The sequence below is a fragment of the Lissotriton vulgaris genome, chromosome 3_1 (genome assembly GCF_964263255.1).
Source record: "Lissotriton vulgaris chromosome 3_1, aLisVul1.2, whole genome shotgun sequence".
Taxonomy (NCBI): Eukaryota; Metazoa; Chordata; class Amphibia; order Caudata; family Salamandridae; genus Lissotriton; species Lissotriton vulgaris.
The window spans coordinates 935163118-935175846 of NC_141689.1; positions in this window are offsets into that span (position 1 = coordinate 935163118).

Consider the following 12729-nt stretch of genomic DNA (forward strand, 5'->3'; position numbering starts at 1 on the left):
CCAGTCCAAAGAAAAGTGTGTCCCAGTTCACCAGGTGAAACGCCTTTTTAGTGTCCACCATCATGATGAGCGTTGGGATTTCATTATGTTTAAAGAAGTCAGGAGCCTGAATTAAGAACCCGGTATCTGAGGACATTGACCTTCCGGCCACAAATCCGGAATGATCTCTATGAATCAGTTCCTCGGCTAGAGGAGTAAAACGTTGGGCCCAAACTTTCATTAGAATTGTATAATCTGTGTTTAAAAGACTCATTGGTCTATAGGAATTAACATCTTTGTGGTTTTTGCCCTTCTTCGCAAAGCTTATGATTATGGGTTCTTTAAAACTTGAGGGGACACAGCCCTCCCTTCTTAATATTGTTAAACAACTTTGTCAAGAAGAGGATTCATTCCTTAGACAATTCTATTGGCAGCATGCTCTTTCCACAAGCTTTTGCCCCAGCAATAGATTTCAGAGCTGTTAAAATTTCTGCTTCTGATATGTTGAGTTGGATTTGATCTAAGCACAAATCAGACAGGCTGGGGAGATTTACCCTCTCAAAATATTCCTGCATTAGTCCGATCTAACCTCATATCTAGTGGTATAGAGCTGTTGATAATGCTCCATGAACACTTGATCTATGCTATCCTTGTCCGTTATCGTGTCACTCGTCTTTGGATCTGTGATCTCCGAAATTAAAGCTGCTTCTTTTTTGGTCTTAGTTAGCCCAGCTAGCAATTTCCCGTCCATTTGACTGTCTTCGTAAACACATTGTTAATAAATCTTAGAGCTATTTATCTCTTCAATTAAAAAAAATTCCCTAAGTGCCTGTTTCACCTTTTCAAGCTGACCCCCTACTCCCCCCTCCTCCTGTACCAGGATATTTCTCTGATTCAAGGCACTGTCCACAGCCTGCTGAAGTTTGACGATTTTGGCAGTTTGTTTTCTTGACTGGGTGGCAGAAAAAGCAATAAGTTGCCCATGCAAAGCTTCCTTAAACCCCCCCCCCAAACTGAAAATAATTCTGCTGTTCCTTCATTAATCCTAAAATACTCCAAAATCCATTCTTTTATGTCAACAACCCATTGAGGATCTTAGAGGAGGAGACGATCCATCTGCCACCTGGATCTTGTCCTCCTTCCATCTTCAATTTCCAGCTCTAATTTTACAAAGTAGTGATCAGAGAATGCATTAGCCCCAATTTCAGTATCTATATAGTTCATCGATCGAGATATAAGAAAAAAGTCAATACGAGAAGCTGTTTGAAATTGGTGGGAATTGCATGTATATTTAGTCTTTGTCTGGTTAATTAGGTGCCAGGGGTCTACCAGGTGATACTCCTGTTTTATGGCCTCTAGGGCTTTTTTAGTTTTGGTTTCAATTGCTTCTTGTTTTTATTAGCGGTGTCTTTCCTCATATCTGGAATAAAATTAAAATCCCATCCTAAAATGGTCTGCCCTGGTGTTCCCCTAAGTAGTTCGCTGACTTTCACAAGTGCTGAGGGATCATCTACTACTGGGCCCTAGTAGTTTATAAAATTTAATATTGTCTTGTTTAATTTTACCTCAACCCCATATCCATCTTCCAAGGGGATCTCTCCGGACTTGACCAAATTCCCAAGGCAACCTCTATAAAAGTAAATAGCCACACCTCTTTTGGCCAATCCAGTACATGCATAAAAAGCATGAGAAAATACTATAGGAAGAAAGAGTTTTGGGGAATTGGTTTTTAAATGGGTTTCATCAAGAAATAACACCTGTGGCGCACAAGAGGCCAACCACCTTATAAGCCTTCCATACTTTTGTTTGTTTAGCATTCCATTCCCATTAACCAATATGATACAGCACTTACTAATCATTTCTAAAATATTTCATACTACAACAAAAGGATCTCCAATTCCTGCTTTCCTTACTCCATTTGCTACTGCTCTTTTTACTGCTATATGGAGTCCCACTCTGCAACTCTGGGCAAAAGCTTGCTTAATCTCCACAATCGCCCCCACAACCCTAAGGATGCCTGGCCTCCACCTTGGGGGTGCCCAGGAGTGGACGCCTCACAGGGAAAGCCAGGATGGGTTCCACAGTGGTATTCGTACAAGCGCCTTGAGACCCTTGCGGGTGAGTAGTGCGCTATACAAGTATCAATTTACATTTTACATTTACAATTTTTACCCTTCCCAAAACCAACGCTGCCACCCAGCAAACGCCAACCCCACCCCAGGAAATGTATTACACCCCGCTAACCACATCTCGCCCCCCTTCTCCACTATGGGGTGCCCTGGACCTGCACCCTGGGTGACCCCAACCCCCGACCAGCAATGGAGACCCTGAACATCAGATTAACCGCTAAATCATTTTGCAGAAGAAATCTCTTTCAATAAATACTGGGCTTCTTCTATGCTAGAGAACATGCAAAATTTCCCTCTTGCTAGAACTTTGAGCTTTGATTGATGAGCGATAGATGCCTGCGCACCTTGGGCTTTAAAGAGATACAAGTTTTAGAAACTCTTTACGTCTGTGTGCAGCTACCACAGACATGTCAGCAAAGATCCGGCATTTAGACCCCTCATTGAGAGAGAACAGTCTCTGCTGGATTGCCTTCTCGAAGGTTCTTTCTTTACTGCAGTAGTCTGCAACATTTGCCAAGATAGTACGTGGAAACCTGGGATTGGGTAAGGGACGGAAGGGGACACAATGTGCCCTTGTTATCGTTAGATCTCCAGTGAGTTCAGGTAAAACTTTTTGTTTGATAAATGATTCAACCCATTGAAGAGTGTTTGCTCCCTCATTTCCATCAGGTACCCCAACAAACTGAAGATTCGATCTGCAAGAGTGGTTCTCCAATTCCTCAAGTTTGTTCTGAAACACTATTTTATCGTTTGCTGCCTTGTTTACTTTCTGAAGCATAGAGTTCATTTGATCCTCTAGCGAGGCAAACCTGGATTCTGCTTCTTTCATTCTTTCCGGGAAACCTGCCACCGCTTTTTCAATTTTCCCTAGTCGCTGGTGCAAGGCAGTTATCTTGTTCTCTTGGAATGTCTTCATTTCCCTTACTTCCTCCAATGTGAGATTCAACATAGTCTTTATTTTGATCTGTTGCATATAAGCTCTTTCAGTTAGTTATACAGACTTGTACCTGTCCTGTTGAGATTCTCCATCATCTTTCCGATTGCTAGCTGGCTGACTTAGCGGTTCTGAGCCACCCTTACTATGCATCTTAGGCGATGCCTGAGGCAGTACCTGGCCTCCAACTGCTATTGTAAGATGTCTTCAAAGGGAGACCCACCAGGAGCCGGGCTCTGAGATGATGATGTTGGTGAACTCAACTTGGAGTGCATTGGCTGGCCGTTTTTTTGACAAGTTAGGGTGGCTGCAGGAGATGTCAGGGCACAGGGAAAAGTAATCCAGGTCTGCAGAGGGCTGGAAGGCGCTTCTTCTGATACTCCTCCTGGCACCATGTTTAAATGCCGCAGATATACCATAGTCTTGGCTGAGGCTGACTGCAATGTTTTTTTTTAAATAATGGAAAATCTTTCAAGCTCTTTATCTCACCTTTATTTATCGCAATGGCGGCTCCTTCTCACCAACAGCACAAATCAGAGATCAGAGATCATCCTCACCTATCAGGGGCTCAGGCGACTCTTCTTCAGAATTCTCAAAGCAAGCGTTCATGCCCGGCCTATTTGAAGTATTCCCTACTCTGGCCGCTGTTGATGCCCCTTTTGCTTGAGCTAAACGTGCACTGGCTTTAAGCCCTGCTGCAGAGTCGACTTTAGCAATCACATTTGTCTTTTTAAGATGTTTTCCCATCCTTCCTTGCCTCCCAGGACCTGTATGCTGGGTATGCAGAGTCCAATTAGTGAGCACAAATCTTGCTTAACTAGCCACAAGCCTGGACCTTGGGGAGGGGAAGCTGCTGCTTCTGCTGCTTATTGTTGCTTCTGCTACCCTAAGACCCCCTTCAAATATGATAATTATACAGGCGACCCCCAGTCCTTTCAGCTAGCTAATTTGACTTTAAATGTTGATTGCTGGCTCACCTCTCGTTCTCCAAAATTTTTACGTAGGATGCTAAAAACTGAAGTGCCCCATTGAGAGAAGAAAACTGTTAATTGTTGGGGTTAAACATCAAATGCTGTGTGCCAACGCTCCATGCTAGCTTGCTTTGGTTTTGTTGTTTGCGTTGTGTCTGGGTTTGGCTTAGGGGATACAGTTTTTATCACCCATCTGTCCTTGTACTCTAGAAAAAGCTTCCACGCCTGAACCCATGATCAGGGACCAGAACAAAGACAGGGCCGTTTGTCCGTTCCCCATAAATCTCATTCATCAGGGAGGTGTGTATCCATTGGACATTCAGATAAAGCCAGTAGCATCTAATGTTGGCCTTGGAATTGAGAAGGGAGTAAGAGCAAAGAGTACGGGCCCTCGATGGGGAATTCTGCCAAGTGCAGGAAGAGCATCGGTTCACATCCCAGCCTTGCATATTCCACAGCCATGCTCAGTCTTGACTTTGTGACCTTGTTTGACACTTTTAAGGCATCATTGTTAGCAGCACTCAATCGTAAATTAGACCCTATCCTTCATCGCTTATCAGCTATTGAAAAGGACCTGAATAATCTGACTTCATTTTCACAAGGTGACCCCACAATGTTGCTTGCTATTTCTCTGGGCCAAAATGCACCACTGGCAAGCGCAAGGCGTGGTGCACACTATCTTGGTACAAAGCGTAGAGCACCCAGTCTCTTTCTAAGTTGATACTTAATGGCATACCTCGGCGTACTTGCCCAGAGATGTGACAGGTTTACCCATTATCATCGGATCAGACAAGGAATACCAACATGACATCGTCAATGGCAACAAGGTCCATAGATGGTGTTTCTTCACAGCCCAGGTCGAACCTGATATCAGGCACTGTAGCAAGTATGTCCTCTATCCCATGCCCCGTAGCAAGTAAGCCCTCTATCCCAGAACCAGTTGTAAGTATGTTGGATGGAGCGAGAGATGCTATCTGCTCGGGAGCATCCAGTAAGGCTACCCAGAGGGCATGTACTTTACATCTGCCACCTAATTCAACCTCCTTTGTAGTGATTTTAGCAAATGTTTCTCTTCCTGCCGGGCACAAAGAAAGACTTTGTCCAACTCAAAAACAAAGTTGTATATTGGTCGAATTATAACATTGCAGCAGGTTTGTGGGTGGAAAACCACAAAATATATAGGACATCTTGGGTGGGCAGAGTTAAGAGGAATTTGGACGAGGATTGTCACCATTAATTTTATCAGCCCTCACATTGTGGACAGAATCTTAAAGCTGGCCTCTTATTTTAACCGTTCGAATTCTGCTATTGTTCCCCTGCCTCTTGGTTATTTTTACAGACCCCAGATTTACCCATTGTTTCCATCTAGTAGGATTCCAGTGCAACCCCTAGCTTGGGATAGGGAATAGTCACATCCAACCGATTTGCGCCATTGAGTTTATTAGAGTGCTTTGATTGACTGAGCTTAGCTCCTCTTAAGCCTAATGCTCTTCCAACACAGCACCTTGTTGGGCCCTTGGGACCGGTCCAGTCAGTTCATAAGGGGTGCAACTTTATTTCCTGGAATATCGCAGGTCTGGCAAGTAAGTTTAATGATCCAGAATGTGAACTTTTTATAAAAAGGTTTGATGTGATCTGCCTTTAGGAGACGTGGGTTATGGAACATATTTACTGTTTGGAAGGATATAAAACATTAGTGACACCCATGGCTTCTATTGCAGGAAGAGCCAAGCAGGGCTTGGTTGCATTTGTATCTTTAGCAGTTCAAGGCAGTTTTGTCATGTTGTTACCAGACTTTCCCACTCTACAAGCTCTGTTGCTCTCTAGCGGTGTAAACAATTTAATGCTTTTTCATTTTTACAATGCAGTAGCCAGCCTGCCTGAAGTATGTAATATATCACAGTTAGGTTCTTTTTTGAGAAATATGTCTCAGAACAAACTGTCCCAATGTCCTCATAGCAAGAGATTTCAAAGTCCATTTATGTGGGGACCCTAGGCTTGAGGGGGCAAAAGATGCTGGTTGTCCTCACCATTCTGCCCTACACATGGAACATACCTACCAGGGCTGCCTATTTAATGCTAGTATGAATGAGTTTAACTTCGACAATGAACAAATTGCCCCTGGATAAGAATAACATTGCGCCCAGCTTCATTGGGAGAGGGTGTGAGACCTTCATCGATTTTATTTTTATCTCTCCACCTTTTTGTTCTTTAAATAAGGGACATCGCCATCCAGGACAGCATGTATAGTGACCACAACCCAGTGTGTGTGTTGACTAGTTGGCCCCGGGTAGCACAACTGACTAAGAGGTTCCTGGTCGCTCTGTTGAGGCAAGACTCACCACGCTTTCTGGCTGCTCGTTGGCTTGTTCTTTGGTTTCCCCCCGCTGCCACCGCTGCTGGACACCACGAGCGGCTGCCGAGCGGGGGAAACTACATTCCCCATATGCCCTGTGGACCACGCCCACTGCAGCACGCGCCCAGTGGGGCACAAAAGACCGCGAGAACTGGGGCAGAGCGGGTTCCTGGTCGCTCTGTTGAGGCAAGACTCAACGCGCTTTCTGGCTGCTTGTTGGCTGGACCCTTTGGCTTGTTCTTTGGTTTTCCCCCGCCGCCGCCGCTGCTGGACACCGCGAGCGGCCGCCGAGCGGGGGAAACTACATTCCCCATAAGCCCCGTGAACACGCCCCCTGCAGCACGCGCCCAGTGGGGCACAAAAGACCGCGAGCACTGCGGCAGAGCGGGTTCTTGGTCGCTCTGTTGAGGCAAGACTCACCACGCTTTCTGGCTGCTCGTTGGCCGGACCCTTTGGCTTGTTCTTTGGTTTCCCCCCGCCGCCGCCGCTGCTGGACACCGCGAGCGGCCGCAGAGCGGGGGAAACTACATTCCCCATAAGCCTCGTGGACCACGCCCACTGCAGCACGCGCCCAGTGGGGCACAAAAGACCGCGAGCACTGCAGCAGAGCGGGTTCCTGGTCGCTCTGTTGAGGCAAGACTCACCACGCTTTCTGGCTGCTCGTTGGCCGGACCCTTTGGCTTGTTCTTTGGTTTCCCCCCTCCGCCGCTGCTGCTGGACACCGCGAGCGGCTGCCGAGTGGGGGAAACTACATTCCCCATAAGCCCCGTGGACCATGCCCACTGCAGCAGGCTCCCAGTGGGGCACAAAAGACCGGGACACTCCCGCGTCGCGGGACGCGCGCAGGCATCGCCGGGAGAAGCCCGGGACAAGGACGGGCTGTCTTAGGCCCTCAGAGGCCTGAAGAGACTGGACTGGGCAATCCCTCTTAATTTTCACATCTGACCTTTACCCAATTCGGAGTTAAGTGGTTTTCTTGTTGTTAGGGAAGTGAACGCTGGGTCATACGTCATTTTTAACTGTTATTATTTGGCATTATCAGTATCGTATTAGTCAAAGACTATGGCCTCTGTTAGAACCAAATGTACTAAAGATAGTAATAAGGGCGGTGGAGGGGGAATAATCGGACCTATAGACGCCTACATCACACTGGCTGCTTCTGCTTTAGAAAAAGTGATTGATTTAACAATTCGCCGACTGTCACAAGATCCCGTGTTACAAAAAAGGCCCTCACTTGGCAAAATTGCCTTAGCTAAGTCCCCCATCCCTGTCCTGACTCGGATTCGGACTACAAAGGAGGACACAACCACCTTGGACATTAGCGGAATAGACACTAGTCTAGCCTCCTTTATGGCCTATCCAAATCTAGAAAAGGGGGGTAGAAAGAGTATTGAATTGAACAAACCTCCTCAATTGGCACAAATATCACTAGAAAGTACGCCAATCTCCGCCGCTAAACGTAAACGTGGTGGAGCTCGACAAAAAGTGGGTCCCACAAAGAGACCTAAGATGGCCTCTCCGGCCCATAAGGTCAGTTTAAGTACAGGTAATGATAAGGATATAATTAACATCACAAGACAAGGGGGGCCACTTGTTCACATTGAAGACACTTCATACCCCGAAATAATGGTGGACCATGACAATATTGAAAATAATGATGGGGGAAATACGGAACTATCTTTGGATAAAATACAACATCTAATTAAGTCTATAATTCTTCCCCTAGTGGAGCGCTTGAAAAAGATAGACAGTCCGTTAGATTCCCTCTATGATCTTACTAAGGCAAATACAGCTGACCTTAAGAAACTGACAGCTGGAAAACATTCTCTTACGGTCATAGATACTACCAAAGTGTCTGTGGGGAAAAACTCCAAAACTGTGTCCAAACCAAAACCAAATGAGACGGTGAAAAATAAAGATCATGCCCCTGCTAAGCAAAATGAGATCATCAATACTCGCAAACAAGGGAAAAAATCTATTTAAGGTAGGGTAGCTGTTACGAATAGTTCCACTAAAGATCTGAAGATCAATGATCAGGCAAAAGTGGCACAACCCACTGTGCGGAGGCACAAACATAGAGTTGAACTTCCACGCGAATCCCACCCATTCGTGATTGTTTTGGCTGGGGTCCCAGAGTGGTAACATGATAGAGCGGAAACTTTTTATGAACTTAAAAATAAGGTGATGTTCTGGTTATTAAAAAATCGGCCCCTTAGACCAGACTTAGATGGTAAGATCATTAGTGTTAGGAGAGCTAGTTGGATAGGTCCTAACCATAAGAATATAGACGGAGACTGCATCATAGTAAACTTTAGAAACCCCCAAGTTGTGCAGTTTATTAGCAGCTTCCCGAATCAGAACATTGAAGGAGGGATAGTTTCCCTGGATCTTGGTCATTTCTATCCTCAATCGCTAAAAATGGGGGGCCCTTTTCTTCAACATCAGGGGAGGAATTGGTCAAATAGTGAGTATTGGGCTGGGGGTTATCCACAACATATTCCCTTTCATATCCAACCATTGGGAAACTTCTACAATGTCCCAACGTTTAATCGTTTTGAAGCAATGTCAGACTTAGGGTGGGTTGACTGACAAAAGGGTAACAATCTATCAGGAACGGGCCGTGAAAACATTAACTTAGATCACGCCATGACAAAACAGGAAAGCATGAACTTGGAGACTAGGTATGGGGAGTCTGCATTGATTAATGGGGTCACAGGGAATGAGGATTCAATTCTGACCAGTATTAACAATCAGTTAAATAAACAAGATACCCCATCTAGAAATTCTATCTTAAAGTTTACATCATGGAATATTGCGGGCTTAAGAAATAAAGTAGATGACCCAATTTGGAGAGAATTCCTAATGACCTTTGATATCATCGGGTTACAAGAAACTTGGGATACTACGAATATCCTAACCATAGATGGCTACTCCTCCTATTACCTCCCAGCTATTTCATCTGCCATGGGGAGAGCCAAGGGGGGTTTAGTCACCTTAATTTCGGCATCTATCCCGGGGATTCACACGCAAATAGAAACAGGCTCTCCCTACTGTCTAGCAGTTCACATTGTTTGTAACAGGGAATGTAATATCTTAATCGTCAATTTCTATAACTCTTATGATAGAGTAACTCCCACTGAACATCTGTCAACTCTGGAACTCTTTCTATGTAGGCAAACTGAGGTTTTAAATAACCACTGTTTGGTAATTATATTAGGAGACTTTAATATCCATGGGTGCCCAAAAAAGTGCCTCTTATTTGATAAATTAGGCCCTAAAAATCAAGGAGAGATACATTTTGAACATACTGCCCAAGGAGCGATCCTTGAGAATATCTTGGCGAGTAATGGGTTGATGCTACCACAAAGGGAGGAAGCGGAGATCCCAACCTTTGAGAACAATATTAGTCGCTCAACCATTGACTACATTTTTTTTAAGTCTTACTTTAGGGGACTGTATCTGGGAATACTCTGTATCCAGGACACATTTTAGTGACCATAACCCAGTGACCCTGATTATCACGAACCTGTTTAAAGCATCTGAGAATCAAAATAAAAGGGTGGATAAGCATGATATCCGACCAACAGATCAGGGACGTAGAATCAGATGGGAAAGGGTTGTCCAGCAGGACTTCATAGATAATCTTTTTAAAACCAGAGGGATTGATATGGAAAAATGTATGGACCACGAAGCGGGGGATAAAGAGATCCTTGATGCCTTCTTAAAAATCTATACCCAAATAGCATCGGACCTCAAGTTATCAGGCAGGGTGAAGGAGCATGGGGATGTTGGTTGGTTTGACCATAACTGCACAGTTGCTAATCAAAAACGTAGGACTGCCCTGAAAAGCAACCAAATAGACAGGCCACTTGTAGCTTCCTTACGGCGATCATATAAAAGAGCAGTGGAAACCAGGAAATGTGAAATCAGAGAGGTGGCCTGGGAAGAGTTAACCTCAATTAATGTCTTAAAAAATAGCGCTAAATTTTGAGAAATCGCTAATAAGCCATATTTTAACGATCCCTGTAATAATCCGCTTGATTGTGGTATTCAAGAACAACAATGGTTTACCCATTTTAAAACAGTGTATGAAGGGGGGGTTGCAGGCTGTGAGGTCGAGTGCACCTCTGCCCCACACACATATATTCTGTCAGTCACAGAAACAAAGGTAGCTAAAGCCATCGGGAAAATGGCCAGCAATAAGGCCCCTGGCCCCGATGGTCTTCCGGCTGACCTCTTTAAGTTAGACATCAAGACATGGTCATATATCTTAGCAAATGTTTTTAATCGTATTAGTAAGGCTGGTATCCCTCCTACATGGTCGGAATCAGTCATTGTTCCCATTTTTAAAAAAGGTAACAGGGGAGACCCGGTTAATTATTGACCGATCTCTCTAATTGACTCCACGGTAAAAGTCCTTGGCCGTGTTATTCTGAGCAGAATAACAGAGAAATTGAAAGACACAAACACCCTTTCACCCCTTCAATTTGGATTTAGAAAAGGGAGGGGTACTATAGATCAAAGTCTTAACCTCCAATTAATAATTGGAAAATATACTATTGCTAAAAATGGTATTCTATACCTAGCTTTTATGGACCTGTCCTCGGCCTTCGACCGAGTGAACAGTTCCAAACTGTGGGATCTGTTATTGAAGCTTGGTATAGATGAAAATATTGTGTACTTCTTAGCTGACCTTCATAGGGATCTCAAGGCTACAGTTAGATAATGATTATAAAGGCAACTGTACCGGAAAGATTAGGATTGTGAACAGGGTCAGGCAAGGCTGTATTTTAGCCCCCTTGCTTTTTACTTTATATATTAATGATTTGGGGACAGTTTTGGGGGCGTCTAGCAAGGATATACCAAGGGCGGGTAAATTTATGATACCCACCCTGCTTTATGCAGATGACGCTGCTCTTTTAGCACATACACCAGTAGGCCTCCAACGTATTTTAAATTCATTTTATAATTTCATGAATGCACTAGACCTTAGCGTCAATTATTCTAAATCTCATGTAATGGCGGTTGGGAGTAAAGGTAAAAAATTGAAAACTTTGTATTGTGATGGTAATAGGTTATCCAGAGTTACAAGTTTTCCATACTTGGGTGTTATCTTTGATGACAGTTCCACTTGGTTGCCCCAAATGGCCGCTAAACGAAATGTTTTCGTAAGATCCATTTCGGCCGTTTTAGATTTTTAGATTTTTCCCGTAAATTATGGGTGAAACCATTGGAAGCTGTCTTGAAAGTTTATGACGCAAAATGTGTCTCCATAGCTATGTATGGAGCAGACCTATGGGGATTTAAAAATGTAAAACACTTGCAGATCGCTGAGGATAAGTTTTTGAAAAATATCCTATCAGTGCCCCAATCAACCCCTGGTTATATTGTCCATCAGGAACTTGGGGTTGGCTATTTGGAAGATCGTATAACTGTGGCACCTCTTTTAAAATGGATAACAACATGGATAAATCCGGAATTGGTTTTAAATCAGGAAATTTTGAATGATTGTTTGACTCTGGACCACAGTTTATCCATTCCATAGTTGAAATATGTTAAAGCATTAGCTGATTCATTAGGTCGCCAGAATTGTTTACCCAGCCCCAAAACCTGGTTAAGGGAGACGTAAAATGGACCAAAGATACTTTTATGATGAATAAGAGTTCTGTAAGGGAGGAAATGGAATTGAATAAAGTCACTGTGAGGGCTCATCAGTTCTTAATCAATTCCAACGATACTGAATTATACCTGAAAATAGTCAATAACTCTAATCACCGTTTTCTCCTAACTAGGTTTAGGCTGAATAAAATCCATCTGCTCTTTACCACACAACCAAGTTGGACTTAAACAAAAGATCTAGACATTTGTCCTTGTGATGGTTTCTCTATAATGGACACTGCGCATTTTATGTTTTTCTGTAAATACTTTGTGGAGCTACGGAATAAGTTCATTATACCTTTGATCAAACACAAAGGATTCAGACAAGTTAAACCAGCCCTTATGTACCTCCAGTTACTGTCGAACACTTGGGACATTTTTAATGTGGCATGCTTTTTACCATAGTTATGAGACTTGGGAAAAAATGAATTGGCCTAGATGTAAATAGCACATTTTTTAGGGTTTTAAAAAAAATTATATTTATTATGTTCAGGTTTGATTTTAACAATGTACTATGATCTTGATTTCTGATGTGTGTATACTTTTATGGTTTTTGATATGAACCGAATAAAGTACTTTTGACTGACTAAGAATGGAATCAAGGGGTCCCTTATTGCTTTGGAAGGGGGAGAAGTCTAAAGTAGGCTCAGATCATTCCTGATCCCTGCTTACCCAGTGTCATAAGAAGTTTGTCACTTGCTA